We start from the raw sequence: 8,512 nt of genomic DNA on the forward strand, positions 1-8,512 counted from the left end.
AGGCCCATCTAATGGTGATGAATTTTCTCAATTCTTGGCTGAAAGTGTTTTTTTTTTTTCCTTTTCTTAGCACTTTGAATATTCATTTCATTCTCCCCTGGCCTATAAGATTTCTGCTGAGAAATCTGCTGTTATTCTATTGGGGATTTCCTTACATGTGACTTGACACTTTTATTATTTTAGAAAACTGACTTTGACTTTTGACAGTTTGTTTATAATGTACCTCAGGGGACAGCTTTATGGGTTGAATCTTTTTGTGACTTTTTGAGCTTATTGATCTGGATGTTCGTATCTCTACCAAGACTTGGGAAGTTTTCAGCTATTATTTCATTAAATAGTTTTTCTATACTTTTCCCCATCTCTTCTCTTTCTGAAACTCCCATAGGATATATGTGTTCACATTTGTGTCCCACAAGTTCATAAGGCTTTCTTCATTTTTTTCTTTTGTGTTTTTCTTTCCTTTTTTCCTCTCCTTTTTTTGTGTTGTTTGTTTAATTGGGTTATTTCAAAAGAACTATTGTAGTCAAGTTCAGAAATTTTCTTCTCCTTGATCTAGTCTGTTGCTGATGTTCTCTATAGTTTTTTATTTCATTCATTAAATTCTTTGGAGTTCACGGTTTCTGTTAGATTCTTTTATTATAATATCTATTTGTTGAGTTTCTCATTCAGATAATAAATTGTTTTCCTAATTTTGCTGAATTATGTATCAGTTTTCTCTTGTATCTCTCTAAATTTCCTTAGGAGCATTATTTTGAATTCCTTTTCAGGCATTTCATAGATTATCCTTTCTTTGAGGTCTGTTACTGTGGAATCATTTTGTTCCTTTGGAGTCTGTTACTGAAGAATCATTGTCTTCCATTGTGTCATGTTTCTCTGTTTTTTCATGTTTCTTGTGTCCCTACTTTGATATCTGTACATCTGCTAGAACAGTAGCCTCTTCCAACTTTATAGAATAGCCTTCAGAGGAAAAGTCTTTTCCTGTAGATGTGTCCTGTAATGTCAGTTGAGTAGGATGCTTGTCTTTGGTTCTAGTTGAGTTAACTAGTGGAGTTTGTATGTGATTTTGTCAGCTGTAATCAACATTAGCAATATCTGCAAAGTGTCTCAGTGGCCTAAAAATGGGTTTTTGTGAAGGCAGTGGTACAGCTTTGCTGAACCACTCATTTTTGGGGGTGCAGGGTGTTACACATGGGCTTGATTCCTGGATTCACAACTAGACCTCTAGGTCTAGCTAGAGTTATGGCACTGCGGCCTTTTGTGTAGGTGTGGTGAGATAATGATGGAGCCTCAGAGATGTGGAGATGCAGGGGCCATTGGCTCCCAGGGAAGAATACACTTCAGCAGAGATTTTGTTCTCCAAATGGCACCAAGCCATAGCAGCTTTGGGTATCAGGTTAGGGGGACACAATGCAACATCCCTCTCTGGAGCAAAGTAGCTACATAGACTCTAGGCAGGTCCCTATACCGGGGCCAAAGGCTGTGGGAATCGTGGAACTTTCCTATAGCTAGAATTATAGGTATCTAGAGTGGAAAGAGGGACCACTGGGGAATCTCCATTTTCCCACAATGAAGAGTCCATTTTGGTCCTGAGCCAATCTCAGCCAGGTACATTGCCTCCTTCTCTATGCTGCCATTCTAAGTTTTGTGCTTCAGAGGATTATTGTCACTTCCCTGCTGAATTCCAATGTTCTTTCCTAGACACTCTGTTTGGAGTATAGTTATTTATTTGTTGTCCTCATCCCTCTTACCTCGTGATTTTTTTAGTCATTACTTTTTTCACTAATTTTGAGTGCATCAAATTTGAAAACACTTCTATGTGATGATTCAGTGAATATTTCTATTTCCAATTTGAATCACAAAAATCTCTTTGAAACTCAAAGTGATGAATGACTGATTGTGCCCTCTTATCCTATGAAATGTCAGTGATGTAAAAATCCAAATATACTCTCATCCTTCTATACCTTAAAACATTTAATTATGATTATGTCAAGCTCCTACACTTCTCCGAGTGAAGAGCTTGAAAAGTGTTAAAACCATATGATTGGACAAATATACCTCTATATCAGTTTTTGAATTTCAGATGTTACTATCTTAATGTAGTGATGCTTTATTATATCCATAATTGACTTATAACTACTGAAGTAGGTTTATGCTGATTTTCATAAAATAAGCTTCATAAAGTTTGAAATATTTGATTTTAAGATTTTAAAAAGCACTGTATCACAGTTTGGAATATGGTGTCTAATTTATATTTATTTGAACCTGAAATACTGAGTGAGTTGGTGAATTATATTTCTCAATACTAATGATACACATCTCTGGAAAGAGTTAATACAGTGCAACAGCATTCATTTCATTCTAAGTGCTGGTACAGAACACGCAGGTTTATTGTAACTATATACAACTGCATATAACACATTATTTATAACACATACAATCTGTAATACATTGCATTATAACTCATTGTGCGACTAGAGTTCTACACTTTTAATAGATGACGTTTATTCTAATGAAAATGAACATCAATGTTCTCAGCATACAAATAAATCCACATAATGATCTGTTTATAGTTGCATTTTTTTTATTATAAATAATCAAATCACATTGAGTTCATAAAGTGGCTTATGTCCACAAATAATCAACCACCTAAAAGTTTAAGCCTGTGATGCTTCTCAAACTAATGGGTTTTTCATGTTTTTATTTTTTTTAATTAACAGATAAATTTATTTTATTTATTGAGTACAACATGATGTTTTGAAATATATACATAGTAGAATGACTAATAGTTTATTTTTAAATTCTCATCCTCTTTGGAACTGTTAAAACTATCAAAATTGTGTTTGTTGAATTTATCATGGGTTTATATTGACTTTTTTCCATTTTGGAATTATTTTCTCAACACTAATATCGTTAATATTTTTATGATTTGAATTTTACATGTTCCTATATTCAGAATCATGCTTGATTTGAGCAACTGTTTATAAAAAGAAAATTAATATATATGTAATTCCAAATATTTGAAAAATACAGAAAAGTACAAAGGAAAAAATAACCTATCATTCCACTAAATAATAACTCCCATTATAAGTATGTCGTTGTAATGCAATTTGTATGTAAATAGCAATATATATGTTTGCCTTTATACATCATAGTAATGCACATACAGTTCTATAGTCATTTTATTTTTTACTTAACATTTTACCAAGCAATAGTTATTCTTTAATAACATGATTTTTAATGCCATATAATATTTAACCATGATTTGGTAAATTAATTCCCAATTGTTGGATAATTAAATTTTTAATATTATTAAATACAATGTCCTGAAACTTCTTATAACTATTTTTATACACACACTTGCAATTTGTTTTGGTAGAAATAATGTGGTGTTATGATATGAATATATATGTGTGTGTGTACGTGTATATATGTATACACATATATATATATACATGTGTATACATATATATACACACACACATATACATAATTTTTGTCCAAGGTTCCTGGCTCATAAGTCCCATAGCCCTTGTTACAATCTTTTATTACAATGTTGGGTGCTTTAGACCTCAGTAGCAGGCCTCAGGAAACGGAATCTCTCTGACCTTCTTGTATCTTCTTTTCACCTCCCCCAAAGCAGGACTCTAATCTTCCCCCCAAAACAACTTTCTAATTGTGGGCCAGAACACCCTCATTCCAGAGAAGTTCCCACCCCTGTAGGAAGGAATACTGACATAAGAAAGTTTTCATAAAAATCCAAGAGTATTGGGTTTAAGGAACTTCCAGAGAGCTGAACATGTCGGGGCTGACAGGAAGGTAACAAGCACTCATCCTTGCTCCTGGTGGGTGGTGTGCTTCAATTCCACAGGAACAGAAGCTCCTGCCCTCAGGACCCTTCCAGACCTTGCCCTGGGTATCACTTCATGTGGCTGTTTATTGGTATCCTGTAAAATATCCTTTGTAATAAACCAATAAATGAGTTCTGTGGGTCACTCTAGAAAATTAATCAAACCCAATGAGGGTTTTATGGAAACCTCAACTTGAAGCCAGTAGGTCAGAATTTCCAGAGGTCCAGACTTGTGACTGGTGGGAAGGAGGGGGCAGTCTTGAGAGACTGAGCCCTCAACTGTAGGATCTGACACTATCTCTGGGTGGGTAGTGTCCAAATGGATTGGATGACATCCAGCTAATGTTTGCATCAGAACTAATTGCTTGCTTGCTGGTTGGGAGAAATCTCCCACATTTGGCCACTGAGGTCTTCTGTGTTGATGATTGTTACAGTGTGAGAACACAGGAAAAATGGCTTAGGTATTTCCTGAAACAAATAACCATAAGTTATCCTTTGTTTCAAAGGCCACAGTACACCTAAAAGATTATATTTCAACTTCCACCATCTTCTTGCAACTTAATTGTAAAAGTATTTGTTTCATCATATTCTTTTAAAAACCATTATAAATTGAATAAGCAATTGTTCTTGCTTTATAAATTTTATTGTTTTACCACCACTTATGAATCATAATGAACTCCTCTGATATAAAGCAATCACAACAGCATGAAGAAATAATGGTAATTATAATAATATTTAGCACTTAGTGCTTACTAAATGTCTGGCATGTTCCTTAGATCAGCATGCTGTACAGTATTAACTGTACAAATTTTGCAACGTTTATGAGATCAGCATTATTAGTGTCCCTTTTTAAAAGTGAGGAAACTGAGGTACAAATAGGTTAGGTGATATAGTCATGGACAGATGGTGAATGGCAAAGCTAAGTGCTCTGGTTCCTGAAACCCACATCATTTAACCATTATGTTTCACTGCCTCTAATATAACAATCAAGATATGAATAATCTGTTTATCTTCTGTTGACAATTGACATCTCCTAGCATATACTCCAACTGAAACTGTGTCCAATTTTTTAAAAATATTTTTAGGGTAAAATATTTTCAGGTGAAAGTAAGTCATTGATATGGCTTCTACTTGGTACATGGACTGATTTTGTGTACACTGTGTTTAAATATGGAAAACTGAACATTTCCTCCTGATGGGAGAGTGTCAACTATGATATTTAAAGAAAGGAAAAATGTGATTTGATTGCTACCTCAGCAAAAGATTGCTATTTTTTCTATTAAAGCTGATCAAATATGTTTATTCCCATTGCCAAGCAGAGCCCTTTAGATGTATCTCATGTGAAATATCTTATTTCAAGAAGCACACAATTTACTTTTGAAAAGGAAATTAGCTACTTTGCACTGTTACCAGTTTTAGTCTAAACTATAAGAGAGATTAAATTGCTTCATCTTTCCTGGTTGATTAATTAATTATTCTTATTTCTTAAATAGTTTACTTTTCCATATCTGTCATTCTCTTCCCTTAAATTAAACAACAGCACACCATGACCTTTGGAACTGTGCAGACTAATGTCATCAATTAAAAATAATAAAAGGCTGGGGACCAGCTGTGTGGAGAGAGGGAGGACATTGGTGGGTATTGCCACTGGGCAGAGGTGCTGCACGTCAGGTGTGTCATGCCCTGTTTCAGGCAGTGGCAGTTTATGGGACCAAGGAAGGAGTGCGTGGCATCGACAAGTTCTGTGGGCAAGGTGGCTGTGGTGGTGGCAGCTTCAACCAGTTCAATATTAATTCTGCATATAAGAAAATATGCACAGTATTCACTTTGGCAACACATATACTAAAGTTGGAATGATGCAGAGAGCATAAGTATGGCCCCTGTACAAGGATGACACACAAACTTGTGAAGTGTTCCAGTTTTCATTTCATGCTTTTAGTGCACCCACCCTTCCAATGCCACATCAACATTCCAGAGTACGAAAAAAAATCCCTGCCGTCTAGGGTCCTCTCTTTCTTCTAATTAAGGGTTAGAAGCAAAGAACAGGTACTCTGTTCCCATGAGGGTTCCCAGCAAAGAATGAGGGTTCCCAGCATGAGGATTCCCAGCAAAGAACAGGTACCCTGCAAACCTATTATCTCTTAGTGAAAGGAAACAGGTTCTAGATGACAAGAAACCAGCAAAGTTACCCTTGAAACATGAAAAAAAAATTCAACACCCCCAAGAGATCACAATGGAGCTATAGTAGTGAACACCAAACACAAAGAAATTGCTGAAATTACAGAAATGGAATTCAGAATATGAATGGCAAATAAGATGAACTGAATTGAAAAGAAAGTCAAAAACCAACAAAAGGAAGCCCAAAAAATTCAGGAAACTAATTAAAAGTCACTAAAGAGCTAGACAATATAATACAGTATATAATAGAACTTAAAGAAATGAAAAAGACATTTAAAGAATTTCAAAACATACCAGAAAGCTTCAGCAACAGAGTAAACAAAGAAGAAGAAAGGACCTCAGAGCTTGAAGTAAAAGCTCCCAAACTAACTCCACCATTCAAACAGGCAAGGAAGAGAATTAAAAAGCCTAAGAAAATCACTTAGAGAGATGTGGGACTATGTGAAGCAAACTAATATATGAATTATAAATATCCTGAAAGGAAAGAAGAAAGAGCTAAAAGCATGGAAAATCTATTCAAGGGAATTATTGAGAAGAACTTCCCTGGTATTGCCAGAGATCCAGACATCCAGATACATAATGGTCATTGAACATTAGGAAGATTCATAGCAAATAGGACATCTCCAAGACACATAGTAATCAAAAGTCCAAATGAAGGAGAAAATCATATAAGCAGCATTATGAAAGCAACAAAAAACCTACAACAAAAACCCCATCATGCCAACTACAGACTTCTCAGTGGAAACCATACAAACTAGAAGGGAGTGGGGCCCCATCTTCAATCTTTTTAAACAGAATGACTGCCAGCATAGAATTCTGTATCCTGCATAACTAAGCTTCACAACCAATAGAGAAATAAAGTCTTTTCCAGAGAAGCAAACACTGAAGGAATTTGTCATGATCAGACCTACCCAACAGAAAATACTCAGAACTGCATTATATACAAATCAGCACAATAGATACCTACCTATGTAAAATCATCCAAAAAGGCTAAAACTCACAAATCTTATAAAACAATAGCATAAGAGGGGCAAAAAGCAATAAAGTACTACATAATATGATGAACAGAACAGCATTCCACATATCAATTCTAGCACTCAACATTAATTGGTTAAGTGCACTACTCAAAAGACATAGGATGGCTGTATTAACAGAAAAACACAACAGAAGCATCTGCTATCTCCAGGAAACACATATAAATGACAAGAACATACACAGGCTCAATGTGAAAGGATAGAAAATATATTCCATACAAATGGAAACCAAAAGGGAACAGGTATAGCCATTATCATATCAGATAAAGTTGACTTTAAATTAAAAGTGGTGAAGAAAGATAAAGATGGTCATTATATAATAGTACATGGAATAATTCAGCAAGAAGATATAACAATCCTAAATATATATACATCTAACTCAGGAGGTCCCAGTTACATGAAACAAACTCTATTAGAGCTAAGCAAGTAAATAAGTATTAACATCATAATTGTTGGGGACTTGAACACCCTACTGTTAGATCTAGACAAATCATCAAAGTAGAAAATAAATAAATACTGGACTTAAATGTAACCCTAAAACAAATGGATCTAACAGACATTTATAGAACATTCTACCCCAAAAACTACTGAATATACTTCTTTTCATCAGTACATGGGACATTCTCCAGGATTAATCATAACTTAGGCCTCAAAACATGTCTCAACAAATTTAAAAGAATTGAAACTATACCATGTATCTTCTCTGACCATAGTGGAATAAAACTAGAAATCAATTCCAAGAGAGACACTCAAACCTATACAAAGTCATATAAATGAAACAACCTGCTGCTAAACGATTATTGGGTCAATACTGAAATTAAGATGGAAATCAAAAGATTACTTGAACTGAATGACAAAGAGGAAACAAGCTATCAAAATCTATTGAACTCTGCAAAAGCATTCCTGAGGGAAAAATTCTTCACCTTAAATGCACGCATCAAAAAGGCGGAAAGACCACAAAATAACAACCTAATATCACATTTCAATGAACTAGCAAAGAAGAGCAAACCAAACCCAAAGACAGCAGAAGAAAGCAAATGACAAAGGTTAGAGCAGAACTAAATGTAATGTAAAAAAAGACAATACAAAGGGTTGTGAAACAAAAGGTTGGTTCTATGAAAAGATAAACAAAATTGATAGACCTCTTTATAGATTAACCAAGAGTAGAAAAGACCTAAAGAAGATCAATGAGAAATGAAAAGGAAATATTACAACTGATAGCACAAAAATGCAAAATGTCATCTATGAATGCTATGAAAATCTCTACCCACATAAACTAAAAAAAATAGAGGAAATAGAAAAATTCCTGGAAACACAGAGGCCTCTAAAGACTCAGTCAGGAATTCCTGGACAAACCAATAATGAGCAGGGAAATTGAAGCAGTAATAAAAAGTCTTGCAATAAAAAAGCTCTAGACCAAATGGATTCACAGCCAAATTATACCTGAGCTACA

The 8,512-nt window shown here is 34.7% G+C and overlaps 1 non-coding gene across 1 annotated transcript; it reads left to right on the forward strand.

Annotated features, from left to right (window-relative positions):
* Positions 1 to 5,665: 5,665 nt before the first annotated feature.
* LOC142869752 (U6 spliceosomal RNA) lies at positions 5,666 to 5,772 on the forward strand. Its single transcript, XR_012918321.1, has one exon. It is a non-coding gene; the product is annotated as a U6 spliceosomal RNA (small nuclear RNA).
* Positions 5,773 to 8,512: the final 2,740 nt, after the last annotated feature.

The sequence above is a fragment of the Microcebus murinus genome, chromosome 2 (assembly GCF_040939455.1).
Source record: "Microcebus murinus isolate Inina chromosome 2, M.murinus_Inina_mat1.0, whole genome shotgun sequence".
In the NCBI taxonomy this organism is placed as follows: domain Eukaryota; kingdom Metazoa; phylum Chordata; class Mammalia; order Primates; family Cheirogaleidae; genus Microcebus; species Microcebus murinus.